The 21,784-nt window shown below is 40.5% G+C and overlaps 1 protein-coding gene across 1 annotated transcript in view; it reads left to right on the forward strand.

Annotated features, from left to right (window-relative positions):
* Positions 1–21,784, forward strand: part of FRMD4A (FERM domain containing 4A) — a 605,434-nt gene that overhangs the window by 100,520 nt on the left and 483,130 nt on the right. The window lies entirely within an intron of this gene.

The following is a 21,784-nucleotide window of genomic DNA, read 5'->3' on the forward strand; positions in this document are numbered from 1 at the left end:
CATCCCCAGTGGGAGATGTGCAGGAGGCAGCTGATCGATGTTTCTCTCTCATCGATGTTTCTAACTCTCTATCTCTCTCCCTTCCTCTCTGTAAAAAATCAATAAAATATATTTAAAAAAAAAAAATCCCATTTTATTTTTCCTCTAGAGTAACACTTCCTTAAAATACAAATAACCGTGGTACAAGGCCCAACATAGTGTTGTGTTTTAAAGGCATAGGAAGCTCATTAGGAGCTGGGACCCTGGTTTCACCCTCTGTGTTTCTCTGCCACCTACCCCAGAGGCTGGCACCGAGGAGAAGCTCAGTAAGTGGGAGTTAAGATCAGCACTGCTGAATATGAGCACATGTAAGCAGGCAGGCCATCCCACGATGTCAGGGGTGTCTGGAGTTACGGGTTTGTATTAGTTTGCTAGGGCTATAGCAAATTGCCATAAGCTTGGTGGCTTAAAACAACAGACGTTTATTATGTCACAGTTCTGGAGGCCAGAAATGTGAAACTATATAGAGGTGGGAAACTTTTTCCTCACCCCCTCAGGTTTAGTGCCTGGGTCTGAAAATTAAACTGGAGAAAGACAGATTAACAGGAGAAAAGGCATCCCCATTTTATTTGATGTGGTCTTGGGAACATCTTGGGTGGGGACACTCAGGGCAATGGCTCTTTTCCATCCACCCTGGAAGTATTTCCATATTTTAACACCAACTCATGGTTTGGTTCCCTCTTATGCTGCCTAAATATCAGCCCTGCTCGGGTCTCTGTGCTCAGAGATGACCTGGAATCATTGTGGCCCCGCATTCCTAGCCTATAGGCAGAGGGCTGATAGGCCTAGTGGGGAAGCAGAGGCCAGGGTGGGGAGAGGTTGGTAGGGCAAGTGACTTCCCTTCAGCCCAGTGAGGAGGTTCCCAGAGGCACCCCTTCTCCCTCCCCAGGAAGGATGTATCACAATGAGCTTTAGGCTGTTAGGCTGTTAGGAGTAACGAAAAAATCCCTTCGCCCTCCTGGAGTGTCCTTGCGATGGATGAAATGAGCATGTAGAGTGTGGACATGGGTGAATGTGTGTGGCTGTGAGCATCTCAATGAAATTCTCTACTATGGAAGTGACATCCCTTGTCCCTCACCAGAGCCTCAGGGTAGCCGAGAGCCATGGACAGTCTGATCAGATTTTATTCCTTCAGCAGTTATGACCAGAACCCTTACCAATGACCTCTCCCACAGAGCCGCATTATTTTAACAATAACTTCATGTTATTATAGTAAGGGGAGGTTTGTATTGTCCTCCTCAGGGTATAAAAGTAATATATGCTCATTGTAGATCACTAAAAATCCAAGCAATAAAGAAGGAAATAAAAAATCACTAGTAATACTAGTATCTACTGATACTTCATGTTTGCTTGCTAGTATTGATTCTCTCTTTCTCTCTCCCCATCTCTCTCTCTCTCTCTCTTTCTCTCTCTCTCTCTCTCTCTCTCTCTCTCTCTCTCTCTCTCTCTCATCTCTCTCTCTCGTATTTTCTGTCATATGTAATGACAATAGCTAACTATAGGGCTCCCCTGCCAGTATTAGGTGTTGTGCTAAGAACTTACAAGGCTTATTTCATTGAACCCATACAGAAAACCTAAGTGAGGGGGTACCATAATTAATAGCATTTTACAAGTACAGAGACGGGGGCCCTCACTGAGTTCACATTTCATATACTGGTTTATATTATGCATTTTGACACTTAATAACATGGACATATCCCATGGTATTAATTATTCTTTTTTTAATATATATCTTTATTGATTTCAGAGAGGAAGGGAAAGCGAGAGAGAGATAGAAATATCAATGATGAGAGAGAATCATTGATCAGCTGTCTCCTGCACGCCCCCTACTGGCAATGGAGCCCACAACCCGGGCATGTGCCCTTGACCTGAATCAAACCTGGGACCCTTCTGTATTCAGGCTGATGCTCTATCCACTGAGCCAAATATATTCTCATATGACTATTTGTAACTACCAATTTGTACTTTTGATTCCTGCACCTTTTTCACCCATCTCACCAACCTCCCTCACATCTAGCAGCCATCAAAATGTTCTCTGCATCTATGAGTTTGTTTCTGTTTTGTTTATTTACTTTGCTTTTAGATACCACATAAACCTGAAATCATATGGCATTTGTCTTTCTCTGTTTGACTTATTTCACTAAGCATAATAGGCAATAGGTTTATCTATGTTGTTGCAGATGGCAAGGTTTCATTCTTTTTTATGCTAATATCCCATTGTACATATGTACCACTTCTTCTTTATCTACTTATCTATTGATGGACACTGAAGTCGCTTCCATATCTTCACTATACTAATAAAGAGCTAATATGCTAATGGTCGATACGCCCTAATAGTAAGGACCAGGTCGTTAGCATATTAGCTGGGGTGTTGCTCCAGGACGGGGCAGAACAGGGGAGGCACCCAGAGGAGGCGGGACCATCCCCTGCCCGGGAGGGATGAGAGTGCATAGCGCCCCTCTCACCCGTCCTTCGCCACCCACTGCTGGCACTCTGAGTGCCCAGTGGCCCACCTGCCAGGGGAAGGGGCACAGCGCAGCTCTCCTACGGTGCCATGATGGGGCGGAGCCGCCGGGTTGCTCTGGAGACAGGTGGAAGTGGGGAGGCGCCCAGAGAAGGCGGGACTGAGGGCGAGGCTTGAAGCGGCCAGAGCAGGCTAGAGGGCTGGGGGCTGGGACAGGTGCATTGAGCTCTGCGTGGACAGGTTCGGGTGTCAAGGCAGGGCGGCACCCCCGGATTTCAAATCACACGCTGGGCTCCTAGTTATAAATAATGCTACAATGAATATATGGATACCTATACCTTTTTAAATTAGGGTTTGAAGTTTATTTGAATAAATACCCAAAAGTGGAATTGCTGGGTCCTTCTTGTCTCTTGTTATAGCCTTTGTATTAAGTCTATTTTGTCTGATGTAAGTATTGCTGTCCCATATTTTTTTTCCATTTTCATGAAATACCTTTTTCTATGCCTTTACTTTTGATCTGTGTCTTTCGATCTAAAGTGAGCCTTTTGTAGGCAGCATATATAGGGATCTTGTTTTCTTGTTCATTCAGCCACCCTATGCCTTTTGATTGGAACATTAAATCCATTTGCATTAAAGTAATTGTTGACAGATATGTAGTTATTACCATTTTATTATTCATATTTTTACCTTTTTAAATCTTTATTGTTGAGAGTATTACAGATGTCCCCCTTCCACCCTGCCTCAACCTAGTTCCTGCACTGCCCCAGGCCTTCACCACCCTATTGTCTGTGTCCATAGTAATACATATATGCATATAAATTCTTTGGTTAATCTCTTCCCCCCACACACGGATATGGGACCATCCCATCCCTCATTCTGCCCCTCCCCCCAGTCTTTATGTGGCTTCTTCTGTATATCCTCAGTTATAGGACTTTTCTTCAGCTAGACTTCAGGCGGTTCTCAATAATGGCTGTTCTGAGGTTTATAGTTGCAATTTTGATGTGGTCATGAGAGGAGGTGACCACAGGGTTTACCATCTTAACCAGAATCCTATTGTGAATTACTTTAAAGCCATTGATTGGTCTGAATGAAATTGCTTCCCAAAAATATTGAACTATCTTGGATTCCTATCAGTGGGGTATGAGGTTGTTGATAACATCTCCAGTGTTTTATGCAATTAAAAATATTTTATTTCTCTTTTTAAAGTTTGGGTTTTGAGATAGATTTTTAATAAGAAACATTTTGGGCTCACAAATAAAAGCCAGTGAAAATAAATGAGTATTGAAGTGGGCAATGAAGCATAAACTAGATGAATATATATATTAAATTTCAAAAGACAGGCCTCTGGTGTGGAAAAGATAGCTGCAATAATTTAAAAGTAAAACCATAGGTGGTAGATTCTTCTTTTACTTTTTTTTCCAATTTAAGTGCTGGCTGGTTGTCAGCTTGTTGCCTGGATGGGAAGAAGAAATGTGAACTTTCCATTGAGAAGGTTATGAGAACTTTGTGTGTCTGTGTGTTTGTGTGGGAGTCTGTTGGATTATTCTGAATATTTAGCTTTGAAAACAATCAAACCAATCAATCGCTAGCCAGTAGCTGGATGTGCTGTATATCAAATGGAGAGGCAGACTGGGTCATGGAGACAGGGGCTGGCCCTTGGCAGAACCAGCTGAGAGCCAGCTTTTATCTGCCTGAACTTGCTCCCTCCAGAACATACTGTAAATCATGGGAAGAAGTAAGAGTCCCAAGAAGTGACAAGTGCTGGGCTTAGTCACTGTTCTTGTTTAATAATTGCACAGCAGCAGATCCCAACAGTTCAGACCAGACCAGACATGAAATGTTCTTTCCCCTGGAAACCAAGCTGGAGGCTTGGCCACTCCAAATCGTCTCTATTTACCCTTGTCCTTGGTTTCCAAAGTCTTTGTTGGAAGTATGAACTCTCCCACTGCTAGGCATCAGCTGGTGCTCGAGCTTAGGGTAGGCCTTTTCCAGAATGAGAGGGCCTCATAGGCATCACGTCGGGAAGCTCAGACAGGGCAGAGTAAGGTTAGCCCTTCCCCAGGCTAACAACGCACCTCACAGCTGTACACCTACGGTGGCTGAGGAGGGCGATTGGGATTGACTCATATGCTTATGGAGGCTGAGAATTCCCACAGTCTGCCATCTGCAAACTGGACACCTAGGACAGCAGGCATTGTAATTCAGTTCAAGTCTGAAGACCTGAGAACCAGGGCAGCCGATGGTGTAAATCCCAGTCCAGGGGCAAGAGCAGATGAAAAGGCATGCCCCAGCTCGGTCAATGAGGCAGGAGAAGAGTGAATTGGTACTTCTTTCACCTTTTGTCCTATGGACTAGGTTGGACCGGGCCATAGCCCCCACGTGGGAAGGACAATCTGCTCGACTGAGTCCACCTTTTCACCTGGTAATCTCATCTGTAAACACCTTCACAGACACACCCAAAAATAATGCTTAATCTGGGCACCCATGACCCAGTCAGGCTGACACACAACATTAACCATGACAGTGACCTCAGGAGGTGACTTTAGAGATTAGGCGGAGAAGTCTCTTTTTCATCCCAGTGAAGCAGAGGCCACACAACCGGAAAGACAACACAGTTTCTAAAGAACCAGAGCCATCTAGGTCCTGGGGAACTTCTAACAACTGAGTTCACATTAGAAGTAATATCAGGCCCTGGCCAGTGGTCTCAGTGGTTAGAGCATAGGCCTACAGAATGAAGAGTCATGGGTTCAGTTCCTGGTCAAAGGCAATACCTGGTTTGAAGATTTGACCCCTGGCCCTGATCAGGGCACAAGCAGGAGGCAACCAATTAGTGTGTCCCTCTCACAATGATGTTCCTCTCTCTCGATCCCTCCTTCCCTCCCTCCCTCCTTTCTACTCTGTCTAAAAGTCAATGGAAATAATATCCAGGAAATAGGGCAGGCAGACTCTCAGAGTGCCAAAAAGTTAGAAATGCACAGTCGGTTGCGTTCCGGAAGGAGGGTTCCGTATCCTCTCATTGCCTGGAGAGCTTGATGCTATGTTTACACTTGCCTTGAAATGTGGCTAGTGCAGCTGAGCAATTGAATTTTTAATTTAATTTTATTCTAATAAATTATAATTTAAACGGTCACCTGTGGCTGTTGGCTGCTGCACTGGGTAGCTGCAATAAAAAGCTTTTCAGTTTGATGGCTAAAAATGTTGAACGTCCAAATCCTCTTTTAGACAAACTTTTGACTTAGACCAAGAAGTGTGGTTACCATTTACTAAAAAAAGAATACTGAGCGAGCAGAGCTTTGGTATACTGAGGCCGGGGCACAGAACTGAGAGTAGAGAGACAGTAGTGCGTTTGAAATGCAACTGAGTTTGTGTCCCTCTCTGTGCCTTGCTGGGGCGTTTGCTTCTTTCCCTGCTGGTTTGAGTGGTTATTTTGGTGGATCGGTGCTTTCGTGTTCAATAGGCTTGATTTTTCACGCAGCAGGGTTATCGCAGGCAGGAGAGCTCTCTGCTTAATCTTCTCGATTTCTCCCTGCTTGTTCCAGCTGCACGGATGTGAGCATGATGCTGTCAGCCTTCTCTCCAGGCGCTGATCAAGTGTGTCAGTTTCTGTGATGTGCTCACACAGAAAAATAAACAACACAACATAATGAAGAAAAAAGAGACCCCCACAAAAGGAATCTAACACCCCAAGTGTCACTAATCGTTCTTATTTCTTGGTGAAGTGGGTTCTAGTCAGTTTATAGTTGTGAGAAAAAAATATTAACCCTAACTAGGGCAGCTCACCTTGTACAAGATAATTAAGTCTGTTGTGAGGGTCCATTCTTTCATAAATCTTTATTATCCTAATTAATAATTACTTATGGATGATATAGTGGTATCTTTAAGTAAATCACCCTTTCTTTTTTTCAGTCCCCTTCCTTCCTTCCTTCCTTCTTTCCTTCCTTCCTTCCTTCCTTCCTTCCTTCCTTCCTTCCTTCCTTCCTTCCTTCTTTCCTCACCTAAGGATATTTTTCCTATTGATTTTTAGAGAGAGTGGAAGGATGGGGGGAGAGAGAGAAACATTGATGTGAGAGAGACACATTCATTTGGTTGCTTCCTGAAGGTGCCTTGACTGGGGCCACAGATCGAGCCTGCAACCCAGGTACCTGCCCTTGACCAGGAATCAAACCTAGGACCTTGCCATGCATGGGCTGACGTTCTAACCACTGAGTCACACTCGCCAGGGCTTCAGTACTTTTTCAAAGCAAAGGCACCTGTTAAATAAGAAAGTTGACTAGCTAAAGTAAAATAATAGCTTTCCCATTTACTACAAAAGAAACTTCATGACCCCATGTACTCCCAATTAATGCAGAAACAAAATAAATTTCAAAGATTTCTAATATGTGGAACACAGCCAAATGACAAGATGACAAACAAGGCAGGTGACATCGGTGGGAAGCACTTAATGATTCAATAACCAAATAGTTAAGACTATAGAAAAATAGGAATACATTTAGAAGAGTATCTGGTATGTTTACTAGAGAGGGCAAAAGCCAGTCGGCATTGTTATTGTGACTTAACTGACCTCACCGCTGACTTTCTAGGATCAGGATACTGTCTAGTGTTACCTAAATCGGGTGTTTTTGGATGTCCCCTAGTGTGCATGTGACACTGTAGAAACATTCTCCATTAACTACAGGGAGACGACTTGTGTAATAATTAGGCTTTTTTTAGGAGAGTCCATCCCTATCAAATTTTGAGGTGGAAAATAATGATATCTGTCAATTTCTTCACTTCAGTTTCTTCAATTAACTTTAATTTTTTCATTCTAGAGTCCCTTTTCTGTGTTTGCCCCTGTTCAAGGGGCATCGCCACCTTCTGCTTCCTGACCGATGTCAGGCTTGGGCACAGACAGGAAGGCTTCTCCCTGGTAGTACACTTCTGCCCACCACTGCCTTGTACCCCATTGACTTGGTTTCCAAAAGCCAATGTTCTATGTGGATTTCAAAACCATGAAGGTCTTCCTATTCATAATGGCTTGTGTGAGGTGTAGGACCCAGCCCTGTTGCAAGAAAGCCATGTGCCACCTTTTTAGAGTCACAGCCCTGGGGAATCGCTGGGCAGGTGTCTGCCATGCTTCTCAGAGCGGGAGTCTTGCGGGTGGCTTTGGGAACAACTGAAGGGAAGAGCAGCAGCTTCCAGGGTTTAGTGAGGTGCTTTCTTCCTCCCAGTCCACGCTCTTGGCTGGATATTATGAAAAATAAATATAAGGTGGCAGAAACTAAGGGGAATTGAAGCAGAAGACTGCATTTGTATAACTCAAACATGGTATGGCATCTTCTAAAACTCCCGTATGATTCCCCCACCCCCACCCCCTAAGCTAACCCTGAAGCAATACTCAGAGTTCTTTGCTTTCCCCACAGAAGCAAAATGCACTTCTCAGTATGTGTATCCGTCAGGGTCTAGGAAGAATTTGATATAAAAATTTGTTAACTGGGGAACTGGATGGCGAAGAGAGGAAGCTGAGATCCAAGAGGCAGCCACTGGGAAAGCTGTTACCACTTCCAGTGGGAGGAACAAGGGAGAAGGTGGAGAATGTTAAGACAGAAATTTGGAGGAAGAGCCCCATGGAGCTGAGTCAGTCCTGCTGTGGTGCCGGGCTGTGAGCTGGGAGGAGGGCGTCTGTGTGGCTGCATCCTCAGCTCTAGGAGGAGGTACTGGCATCTCTGAGGTTGCCATCATGAGGCTGGTGCCAGTGATGGAAAACTACAAATGATCCAGCTGCTGCTGCTGAAACGTAACCCCTTGGGCAGGTAGAAGCGTCCAGACTGTGGTGCTGGAGACAGGACAGGAGGCAAAACAGGAATAATTGCACCCCTCTCCCCATGCTGCTTTGCAGGCTCCCTCTGGCGCTCCCTATGCACAGCCTAAAAGAGAGCCAGGTGACCTGTAAGCCAGCCCCGGCATCAGAAAGCAGTGTCTGGAAGGGTCGACTTGAAACTGAGAAGCACAGAGACTTTATTGAGGGTTCTGTGGAGAAGTCTGAGAGGCAATTTACACTGCAGGGTGTTCTGTGATTCCCCCCCTCCCCCAGTAAATCCCCCTCAAGTCTCTCTTCCTCTAGTCTCTTCTCTCTACCCACTTCCATAGCTGTCTTCTGCTTTCAAAATGAATCCACTTAACTGCTCTAATCTTGCATTTCTGCACCATCATCCTGCTAATAAACATGACCAGTCTCTTTTTCAGAAGGTGAAGGAAGTCTATACTATATACTTTTTTTGTCAAAAATAATATCTTTTTTTTACATCAGAAGGTAATAAAAAAGAATAAACAATTAAATTAATTGTAATGAGATAAGAAAAAAATAAAAGGAACAAGAATAGAGAAATGATATCTCTTACCTGTAGAATTTTTTTTAAAGCCAAACTCATGGAAACAGACAGTAAAAAACTATTACTGGGGTGGGTGATATATAGGGAGTTTAGTAAATGGGTACAAACTTTCAGCTATAAGATGAGTAAGGTCTGAGGATCTAATGAATAACATGGTGACTAGAGTTGATAACATTATATTGTATAATAGAAATTTGCTAAGAGTATAACTTTAATGCCACTACAAATAAATACATTAGTTAAATAAAATAAGAAAATTAAAAATTGAATGCATAAAGGATGAGTGAAATAAATGAGCATTAAAGCAATAGCTAAAAAAACAAAATGAAAAGTTTTAAAAATTAAACTTAACATAAGAATAAAATCAACAAACAATACTTTAAAATGAAACTAGTCAAGTGGAATTAAAATTATTTTTTGGATAAGAGTGGGAAATTAATTTTAAGTTAATTTTAAGAGAAGAGAAAGCAAGGGAAGAGAAAATAGAAACAAAGAGCTTAAATGTAATAGAAGATAATAACTTTCATTAAATAATCATTTAAAGAATGAATGACAGGTACTGTGCTAAGTGCTTTCAATGTAGTGTTTCACTTAACTCTCACAGCACCATTAGGCAGGTACTATTAAGCCCCCATGTTTTATAGGTTGGAAGGCTTAGAGTATTCTCACAGCTCATAAAGTTATGGAGTTGAAATTTAAACACCGCTAGAACTACCTTGATGCAGAGCCTGTTTGGAGGAAAGGGTCAGGATAATGAATAGTAGAAAGAGGAAAAAACAAATTAATCGGTACGTTAATGTAACAAGATACCAAAGAATGCTGCATTACTGAATTGCTTACCATTGTGATAAGATAAAATTGGGGCAAAATCAGAAGAGAATAAGGAGAAGAGGAGGAAACAAAATTACAAAAATCAAGGATTTGGGAAAATAACAAAACCCCCAGGTCCTCACTTTCCCTGTGGCCCAGTCCCCTGTTCAGTGAGAACCTGGGGTGTCTCCTCTGCCCTTTGCCTCCAGCTTAATGTAATGGCTTAGGCCCTTCCTTAGGCCCTGCTCTTATCTTGCCTGACAAAGAGGGCTTCCAATGCTTCCTCGGCCCTTCAGAGGCCAGGTGGCCTGCCTGGTTTGACGTATGCATGTCCCACAGCCTCAAAACAATTGCATGGCACTTGCCACAACATCCCAAGCCTCACCAGCTTATAGATCCAAATGAGGTCATCTAATATTAACACCTTCATCTCCCTCAGCCCAAGGCTCTGTGCTCATACAAGGAATTCAGTCCTTGCAGAGATCTGCTGGTCGGGGAACGTCAAAGAAAAGATTCTTGTCTAAGCAGCCACTCCTTTCTGGTGTCTACTGCTTCGAGTTGTGTCACCATCTCAACTCTTACGCTTCGGAAGTGTATTTTTAAAGTCTGGGATTCCCAAGAAACTACTCAGGCATGTTTCCTAATAGGATGTGTTTTGATGGGCTGAAGGTGAGTGGTGGGAAGCAACCATGGTCTGTCTTGTAGGCTGAGCCGTACCAAAGAGCAGATCTTCAGGAAACAGTTTTGAGCTGGCCTGACTCCTGGTGGGTAATGAATAAGCAGGACTTTTCTGTCTCTTTGGAATGGTTGGGAGGTATTAGTTTCTCAAGGCTTACATACACAGTATGCTTATTTTCTAGGGTTAATAAACAATAATAGACACTCAGGCATTAGCAAGAGGTTGGCATTTTAGGCACCAAAGTTTACATGTATGTTTGCATGTGTTACAAATAACTTCAGAGCCATTGCATATGAGGATGATGATGATGATGATGTAAGTCTTGCCATAACTAGAATAACTGTATATTCTATTTGCCCTGAATAATTTTGGTTTCTGTTTTCTTGCTCCAACACTATTGTAGTGTCTCCTTTCACTCTCAAAAGTTTTCATAATACAATAGCCATGACACAATAAGTGGGGTTCCAATTTGTCAACTGTATAAATTATGAGGTTCCTTAATTGAAGGAGTGAACTTTTGGGTTGAGCTATTGGTTGCAGCCTTGTTGTAGCGCCATCTGGTGTCAGCATTCTGAGCCTACTTACGTATCCATAGGGACAATTCTGGGTGTTGTGATTGAGACTTTGAGGACAGTCATAACAATTGTAAGATTCTCCCAATTAGATGGTTTGCAATTCATGGAGACTGGGCTGGCACACTAGTGGGACTGAATGGACCCTTCCTAGACAGGCTGCCTGTCTTCTCTTGACTGGTCTTAACCTCCCTTTGATATCATCCCTCCTCAAGATAAGAATGTTGCCCACCCATTTAGAGAATTAGGGCTGGATACAGAGGGTGGGGGCAAATTGCCTATTGCTTTCTATTTGAATCCAAGTTAGCATTGATAATCACAATGATAGTTAACACCTATTGAGAGATTTCTGTGCACCAGCAATTTACATTAAGAAGGCGTTGCTAATCAAACACCAAATAAACATTAAGCAGAAGTAACCTGTAGATTGCTGTAATGCACACTCTCCCTTTGAGGTTGATGTCTCTCCATATCTAAGACTTATGTGAAATATTACTTTGGTTTGCACTTGAGTTTTTTCTTTTATAACAATAGAAACTTCAGAATTTGATTTGAATTGAATTTTAGCCTTTGATTTGAGGTTTTAATATGAGAAAGGCGAGAGAGAGAGAGAGAGAGAGAGAGAGAGAGAGAGAGAGAGAGAGGTGAGAGAGAAACATCGATCAGTTGTTTCCTGTACTCACCCTGACCAGGGATCAAACCTGAAACTCAGATATGTGCCCTGACCAAGAATCAAACCCACAACCATTTTAGTGTAGGGGCCATACTGCAGCGAACTGAGCCACCCAACCAGTGTGATAATAGGTACATTTTAATGTTTTACAACCTATCTGGAACTCCTGCAGCTTAAGCTATAGGGTCCATGGCTGAAGTCAGCCTGGCAAGACTTTGGGATCAATCCTTGGAGGGTAGATCAGGTTTGAGTAGATCAAGGCTGAGTTAGTGTTCATTGTTGGTCCCGCTCAGCCCCAGATATCCAAGGTTTCTATAAAAGGTATTACTGTAATATTCCCTTATGACCAGGTGTGTGTGTGCATGTGCGTGTGCATGTGTGTGCGTGTGTGTGTGTGTGTGTGTGTGTGTGTGTGTGTGTGTGTGAGCGCGGCTTGTAGTTATGCTGGAAGGGTTTTAACATTGATTCTAGAATATGTTTTTTCAGTTCCTGCCCATTTTAACTGACTTGCCTTCCCTGGGAAAGACTTTGTTGAATTTCTGCTTTTGCTAATCTTTCATAAAAAGCTAATAAAGAGACATGAAAGCTGGTCTCTGAATATACTGAATGAAAATTTTCAGTGTTGTGAAGCGGTGAAGAACACTTACTTCGGATTCTCAGTTTGTGTATGTTCAATGGGGCACAAGAAACTGACAGTGTATGCAATGGACACCTTCCTTGTGCACCCTCTCCTGGCTGGGCGCATGCTGAAGGCTTTGAGGGACCCAACCCAAGGAGTTGCTACTGTGAGGTTTATAATGCGCTACACTCTCAGAAGAGGAGACGGTTTCACTCTGGTCTTTTCTGTCATGAATATTACCACCTGGTTCCTGGCACTCAGATAAGAAATTGATTGGACCCAGCTTGACTCTTCCTGCAACAGGGGACACCTGGAGATCTCGCCGCAAGGAGAGTCAGACTTGATGTTCAAACCTGAGCAAGTTTATTTATTATCTGAGTAGAGAATGGAATACGTGGAGAACCTTAGGGAAATAATTTTTACAGATAATTTTCAGTCTATAACTGCAGCCCAGAGTCTCTCTGCCATTTCCTGATTTTTATGCAAGGAAGCTCAAGAGAGATGGTTTATTTTTGTGAGAAAGATTTACTATCTCATGCAGATATGATTTTCTCCCAGGTCTGTTTTCTTTTTTAAATTTCACTGAAATCCTGGAGATCTGGTTTCCAGTCCTTGCTCCACTTCTAATGTATTGCATTATAATAGGTAATATCCTTAACCCCTTTGGGTGTTTCTACTCAAGGAAAAATAAAAATTAGGACATCTAGCCTATATAAAAAGGAATGTCGAGGGAATATGGTAGATTATTTTTGATGCTATGAAAGAAAGAAATAACCACTACTACTAATAATAATTCTCATTGTTCTATTTAAAACTGCTCTGAGAATAAGATTTTCCATTTAATTTTTAAGGAGTGAGGGGAAAATAAAAGAGAGCAAAGAGATATTATTTAATGCTTTGATCAACCTGATGTGGAGTAGGGGGCATTCCTCTCCAAAACCAGCATGTGGTTCATAATTTTCATCTAGTAGTATCTGCAAAATCATATGAGATATTTTTCAAAGAGAATTTGAAATATAAATAAAACAATACATTTTTAGAACAAAAATAAGGTTTTGCATTTTATTTAAGGACCATGAAGTGAGATTTCATACTCTCCACATCTCAGACATGTAAACTTCCTAATGGCAAGAACGTCCCTTTTTTTCACCATCACCCACAATGCCAATCCTAGTGCTGAGAGCAGAAGGGATCCATATGTGGTTGATGAGTGAATGAAGGAATGTAGAGGTGGATGAGTTAATGAAGAACAGGTGACTGTTCTGGCATTGGCTCAGTGGTTTGTTTGTTTTTTGTTTGTTTTGCCTAATGTTATAGAAGTTCATTGTAGGAAATTTGAAAAGTGAAGAAAAATATGAAAGTAATAATTACAGAGGATCCCATTGTAAATATTTTGGCATATATTCCTGTTTTACACACGTGCATGCAGACATGTACACACACACACACACACACACACACAACACACACAGATATTTGTGTATAAGTCCATAATATCATTTTGTAACTTGACAACATAATGTAAATATAGTTGTGATGAACTCTTTCTCCAATTAATATTCTATTGTGAATATTTTCTTGGATAAAATATTGCTAAAAAATTTGATTCAATGTACCTTGATATAATTAAATTTTCTTGCAGATTGGATATTTACATTTTTACTGTGAAAATAATTCTCTAATTGTTTCCTCATCGATAATACTTGTGGCATATTAGATTAGTTCCTTAAGATAATTTCTAGATCTAGAATGGAAGGCCATTCCTCAAACTCTTAATTTGCTTTACCATGTGTTCACGGATCTCTTGTGTTCCTCCTTTTGTGTCCTCTGCCTACAAGTGCCTGTTTTATTGTGGGAGATAAAGCATGTCCCTCCTGTCAGAAAGCACACACATTCACCTGCTGGGGGATAAGAGAAGGCAAAGAGCCCTTTAGAAATACACATAAGACTTCCTGGGGCTTTCAAAATTTTCCAGCTGAAATCCAGATGTTGGTGCAGCTGTTGTAGAAAACAATTTGGCAGTTCCTCAAAAGTTAAATGTAGACTTGCCATATAAGTCAGCAATTCCACTCCTAGGTATATACCCAAAAGAATCGAAAACACTCATCTTCATAGCAGCAGTATTCACAACCGCCAAAAGGTGGAAACAGCCCAAATGTCCATCACTGTTGCTTGGAAATACAAATTATGGTATATCCATATAATGAAATTATTCAATCATAAAAAGGGATAAAGTTCAGATGCATGATACAACAGACGGTAAACCTCAAAAACATTATACTAAGTGAAAGAGGTCAGACAAAAAGGGTCATATGTTATATAATTCCATTGACATGCCAGAGTAGGTAAAGGCAGATTGGTGGTTCCCAGGGGCTGGGGAGAAGGAGGAATAAGGAGCAAGTGTTTAATGGGTATATCATTTCCTTTTTTAAAATATGATTAGGATCCTCTTTTTATTTATGTCTAGACAGTAGTAACAATTGTAAGAAAAAGGAACTAATAAGCACTAATGAAGTCAACTCATTATTTTGTGTTTTCCTATGACTATTACTATTCATTGCTAGATTTCTTTTTTTTAATTGAGATGTAAATGACATCAGACATTTAATTAGTTTCAGGTGTATAACATAATGATTCAATATTTGTATATATTGCGAAATGATCCCCACAATTATTTAGTTAATATCCATCACCACATGTAGTTACAATTTTTTTGTCTTGTGATTTGAACTTTTAAAATCTATTCTCTTAGTAACTTTTAAATATACATTACGGTATTATTAACTATAGTCACCTTGTATATTACATCCCCAGGACTTATTTATTTTATAGCTGGAAGTTTTTACCTTTTGTCACCCATTTTGCCTACACTCCAATCCCCTGCCTCTAGCAATAACCTATCTATTTATCTATAAGCTTTTTTGCATGTGTTTATTTGTTTAGATTACTCATATAAGTGAGATAATATGGGTTTGTCTTTCTCTGGTCTTATTTCACTTAATATAATGCCCTCATTATTCATCCATGTTGTTGAAAATAGCAAGATTTTATTCTTTTTATGGCTGAGTAATATTCCATTGTATATATACAACACATTTGAGTTACCCTGGCTATTGTAAATAATGCTGCAATAAATATAGGAGTGCATATATCTTTTTGAGTTTATGTTTGTTTTTGTATAAATACACTGAAGTGGAATGGCTGGATCATAAGGTGGTCCTATTTTTTATTTTTTTGAGGAACCCAAAACTATTTTGCACAGTGGCTGCCCCAATTTACAATCCTACCACTAGTGCATGAGGGATCCCTTTCCTCAACATCCTTGCTAACATTTGTTGTTTGTTGATTTATTGATGATAGCCATTCTGACAGGTGTGAGGTGAGATCTCATTGTGGTTTTAATTTGTATCTTTCTGATAATTAGTAATGTTAAGAATCTTTTCATGTACCTATTGGTCATCTGTATCTCATTTGGAGAAAAATGTCTATTTAAATCCTCTTCCCATTTGTTGTTGTTGTTAATCCTCATTTAATGGTATTTTTTTCCATTGACTTTTCGAGAGAGTGGAAGGGAAGGATGGGGAGAAGGAGTGGGAGAGAGAGAAACATCTATGTGAGAGAGACACATCTATTGGTTGTCTCCCGCATGCGCCCTGACGGGGCCAAGGATCAAACCTGCAACCCAGGTAAGTATCCTTGACTGGGGCACTTCAGTGTTGGTCAACGATACCCTTCAGTGCATGGGCCAACACTCTAACCACCAACCCACACCAGCCAGGGCGATCATCTGCATATTTTTAAAATCCAGTTTGTTGTTGTTTTTGCTGCTGTTATTGAATTGCAATATTCTTTTGGAGTGATGAAAATATTTTGGAACTAGATAGTTGCAGTGGTTATACAACATTATGAATGTACTAAATTCCACTAAAATAGTCACATCAGTAAAAAGAAAATAATTATATCCTGGAACTAATTCTCTTCCCATGAAAGTTCAGTCTTCAACATTTCCCCTCCACCCCCCAACACATACATGCATAGATGCATGTACACACACACACACACACACACACACACACACACATGCACACAACAGAGAGCACAAGTCACTCCTGGGTATCAGCGGACAGTGCATGATGGAGGAGCATGAACCTCTGTGGGGTTGTCATTTACAGATTTGTGCCTGCACTAATATGCGTAGCTAGTTATACAAATCTAACTCATAACAATTCTATTTTTAAAATTCTGATCTTCAAGGAATTAAAGAAAGGATGGGAATTCCCATAGTGTGAGTATAAAGCTTGGCACAGAGAAGACTTCAGTTCAGCCTGGGACATAGGCTGGAGCAGATCAATGTTCACAAGAGGACCAACTGAAAGAAAATAGCACAGAGGTCTTGGAAAGGGGATACATTTCCCTCAGTCTCACCAAACTGACAAGTGTACCAGTGGCTAGTAAGAGAGCCTTAGAGTTCAGAGTAGAACTTCATAGCAATAACTCTAAACATGCATGTTTGTTAAACAAACTAAAATACAATACAATCTATGACTAGATCAGTATATCATCTTATATATGTACATACACATAAATGTATATATAAATGTATATATAAATTTAGTTGACCGCTAATGTACTATGCTTAAGCTAACTGATTAACAAGGTTTCCATTATTCATTCCATGGTAGTCAGTTTTTTCCTATGAATCCTTTGGCCTTTATAAAGCTTCTGGTTTAACGAATCCTCTTAATTATTGCTAAAGAGGCAAACTAGAAGCAGAGAGAGCTAAGTGACAGTTTCCGACAAGCAGTGCCCCTATGCCATGGTGTCTCAGCAAGGATCATTCAGTTCTGGGTGCATTGTCTGTTATTCTTGCTGGTGTAGAGCCGTCCTTTGAGGTCATCCACTTTGTCATTCACTATTCTGTCTCTGCCCTGCATATCTAGATTCTGCCTATAAAACCCAAACCACATGTCCAGGAAGCGATAAAGTCCTCCCCAATAAGTCCCCTCTTTAACTGCCCTCTCCATTCCCAAATCCTCACAGCACTCCTGGTCTCTACTATATCATCTTGTATGGTTGCATAGACCATCCTTTATTAACCATGAATGTTTTCTGGTTGTTTTAGTAAGCTTCTTGAAGACTCATTTTGGTCTGGTTCTGTGTTCATTCCTATGGTGTAATATTTACCTCCTATATTTCTATTGCATGTTTGGTATGTGATAAGGCACTGTGAGGATTATAAAGCAATACACTATGATATTTTTATTTTCTCGGAGCTTAGTTTTTGAATGATAAGACAAGGGCTCCAGACCTGAAAAAGTTAAGTAAATGTGTCAGCAAAGACTCTGTGATTGCCTCCACAGCACTGTTCTCAATGCAAGTTCTCAATCCCTTGGTGCATTATTGTTGGCTGATTCTTGCTTGCTTACTTGATTGATTGATTGATTGATTGATTGATATTGATTTCCTGATTAAGAAGGAAAAAGCTAGGTAGAGTATAGTTCATTGATTTACAAATAGTCAAATATGCTTAAAATTTACTGAGGTAAGAGTCTGTTCTTCACCAGATCATGATTGCCAGAAATTGTATTCAAACAAAATTAGCCATGGTTGGCCCAGAGCAGAATTTCTGAACACAGTATTTAACTTGACCTAGATATTGACAAAGATAACAGTACAGTCTTGATGTTTGAGTCAGCAAATGCTGTATTTCTTTTTGTGGCATTACTCTGTGCAAATATATTTAATTCACATTGGTATGTACATAGCCCTGACAACTGCAGCCTTGTTGGGGGTGATTATAGATGTAATAGCGAATAAATAAATCATCTTCTGGAAGACTCTGGTGACCTATGGAAGAAAAGTTGACTGAAAAATGCTGAAAAACTCTGTCAAGGAATTGATTACATTTTAAAATTCAGTAATATAGAGGCAGAGATGTCAGTTCCTGGAACTTCACAGATAAAAGTCACACTTTGGCAATGCCACACTCATGGATGTGCTTGGGCTTATTGTCTAATCAGAGCAGGGAGCAGCTAGGCTCTTCTCTGGAGAGGTTTAAAGAGGGAAAGAAAATAAATAACACAAGAGGTCCTGAAACTCTCTTAAGGGAAGAGGCTCAAAGGAGAAGGCTCTTACATAAACCAGAAGGTTTGAAGAGGCTGATGCTGGAGGGACAAAAGGAATGTGAAGTGGAGGAAGCTTACCACACAACAGAGTATTAACTTAACAGGTTCCAGGTTCTTTGTAGAGAATTTACATTTCCTGACTATATATTTAAATTTTTACCATTATTATAAGCTAACTAACTAGGTTGAGTTGTTATTGTTAACAAGCTAATCAATTTATTTTAGCATCTTTTTTTTTTTTAAATATATTTTATTGATTTTTTACAGAGAGGAAGGGAGAGAGATAGAGAGTTAGAAACATCGATGAGAGAGAAACATCGATCAGCTGCCTCCTGCACATCTCCTACTGGGGATGTGCCCGCAACCCAGGTACATTCCCTTGACCGGAATCGAACCTGGGACCTTTCAGTCCGCAGGCCGACGCTCTATCCACTGAGCCAAACCGGTTTCGGCTATTTTAGCATCTTTAAATTAGATAAACAATGTATTTGTGTGTGTGTGTGTGTGTGCATATGCACTTATATTCAAAATGGTGGTGTGTAGAGTTAAATAAAATCCCGTTAGCAATTCTCATAGAGGAAAAGTGGGATGACACATTTATTATTCCAGATCCAAAAGAGGGATTTTATACAAAGCCTGGAAAAGTCAGTAAGTTAAGATCCCTTTGAATGATAAGGGAATGGTAACTTCAGAGATAAAGAGTCACCGGGGAAGCAGCTCTACACCTTTGGCTGGGGCTCAGAACTCTTGATTATTAGCGACTAAGGCTTAAAGTGTGATCAGGTAAGACCAGTGGGGATTAAGACCTGAGTGATGTTTTAAGTAGGAATATGAAATGCCTAACTAAGGGTAGCCTGGTGGAAGTGGAAATAGGAAACCACTGAGAAAATAATTTTAATTATAGGATAAAGAGAAAATAGGAAGCAAGAATGAAGCAACATCTAAGAAATTAGTATATAAAGAGTTGTAATCACTCATAAGGGGATGGGACATTTACTGAGAGAGAAAAAATCCAGCCAGTAGAACTAAAAAATCCCATCTAATTATGAAAGCAGGGAATATATTCTGGAGCTGCAAATATTCATCAATGTGTTAAATGTCACACATTCTAAAAATATAAGATAGATTTAAACAGCCCTATCGTTAGACTGATGATTGGAATTTTGCTTTTATGATGCCGTAGCAATTTAGATGATTCTTAAGTCTCCATAGCAACAGCCTGATGCTACTTTTTATTCTTCTGTGTTGCCACATGATGACTGATGCATTGTATAGGAAACAGAGAAGTGGTTGATACTATTTTCTCATTAGTGATACAGGAGCTACCATGAAGAACTTTCATTAGCAATGGTTCTGAGCCTTATAAACTAGAGCCATTTCATGATAACCTTTCTTCTGCTACACTTATACTGGGTGTCAACCTTTGCCTTGATGAGCCGCTGCTCTAGATCAATCATATTATTGTTTCATGAATTATATGTCCACCTAGATAATGTTTCCTCAGGCAGATGACCCCCTTCTTTTGTAATGCTCGGTTGTCTCAGAAAGTGCCACCAATATATGAATGGAGGTCATTACCATGAACCGCCGACCATTCTCACTCTAGGATCAGCAACAGACTAGTCTACTAGAGCAGGGTCATACAGCATGTCATGAAACCTTAGACAAGTCTCTGTAGTGGTCTGTATTTCAGTTTTCCCATCTGTGAAAGGAGAGTGATGACTAATGCCTTTTTCTTACTCAAAGGGTAATATCTATACAATATTTAGATGTTTTGCCAAATGTGTTTTGAAGATGATGTACATGTTGAGAGAACCCCAACTGCCTTAGGTTTATGTGTGAGAGATATCAAGGTGCTATGTGGCTTAACCCATAGGGTCAGGGAAAACACCATGAAACTTGCAAGCATAAGTAAGACAGGCAGAAATATCTCCACCCTCATTAAATTTATAACAGCTTTCTAACGGAGGCAGACTCAAGTTCCCAACACTGTCACCATCATTCTCATTAATGAGGATCAGACTGAGTTAAGATCCTTCTAAACTCATCTTGATGCTGGTTGTTCTTCATTGGGAATCCAGTCCTAACAATGACACCAACATTTGTTATCCTGACTGAAGCAATTTGTTTCTTCATATTATTTCTTCTTTGTATGAAAGGATGTTTATAAAAGAACGAAGAATGTTACCTTGTATGCAGAAGATAACTAGTAAATATTTGTTCTCCTTTTCCTCCTATTCCTTTCTCCATCTGAAGTTCTTGCATTTCTGGAATTTTGCTGCAGGGATTAAAATGTGAGCTAGGCACATCAACATGTTTGGAGCTAAGGATAACAACATCATTCTCAATTCAACTGTATTGAATATTAAGTAAGAGTATTAAGCTCTTACTATGTATAGGACACTATACATAGTGATGGAAATACAAAGAGTTATGAGCGCCTGTGCTTGAGGGTTAAAATGCAGCTGAACTTTAAAAGATAACAATGGCAACCTAACCTAACTGTCGGATATGCAGTATAAATAAGAAGTGGGCTGGGTTGCTGAGGAAAAGCTTCCTGAGAGAAAAGGAGTGGAGGTAGATGTTGAAGAGAGCTAATATTTATTGAGTGCTTTTTAAGTAATGGGCATTGGGCGCTTTGCCCACTTTATCTCATTGATGATGGGGTGGGAGGGGGGGCTCTTGATAAGGGAATAAAAGTGGGAAGGTGGAAATGGTGACCTAGAAGTGGGAATGGTTGACTAATGAGTTTGTTAGAAGAGAGGAAGTAAATAGAAAAAAAAAGATGGTAGATGACCCTAAAAGCCAGGAGTTTGAACTTTATTTTCCTTAGTGGGCAGCCATTGTACAAGGTTAGGTAGGGAACAATGTGTTCCCAGCTGTAACATTTCAAAAAGAAATCCTGGGGAAAACAAACAGGAGACAACCAAAATGGCCTGGGCACTGGGTGTGGAACCATGTCATCGGAGGAGAGGCTGAAGGCAAGAATGAGTACAAGGTTTACTGGAAGATTATTAACATTGATAGCATCACTTGGAAAGTCCAGGAAGGAGCTCATTTGGAAGAAAGAAGGTTAAAATCGAGTTTGGGATGTATGAAATTTGAGGGTACTACAAGTAGATGGAGATATCTTTCCTATAAGGTGTTAGAGATGGGGAACTTACTTGAGGGGCTAATTGAATATTTCCCCTCACCTTTCTTTGAGGAATTGGGAATTAGCCCACAACTGCATGGCCCTCAGGCCTAATGGCACATTCTATGCTCTCTTCAGGGAAATAGCAGATATTGGCCACCATTGGAAAATACCTTTTACTTAGGCATCATGAATCAGACGTGTGTGTGTGTGTGTGTGTGTGTGTGTGTGTGTATTTCTAGCCAGTGCCTAGGGTAATGTGAGCCATATATTTCTAGTTAGTTCCATCTCTCTTTGTTTTA

The sequence above is a fragment of the Myotis nattereri genome (assembly GCF_964212035.1).
Source record: "Myotis nattereri genome assembly, chromosome: 1".
In the NCBI taxonomy this organism is placed as follows: Eukaryota; Metazoa; Chordata; class Mammalia; order Chiroptera; family Vespertilionidae; genus Myotis; species Myotis nattereri.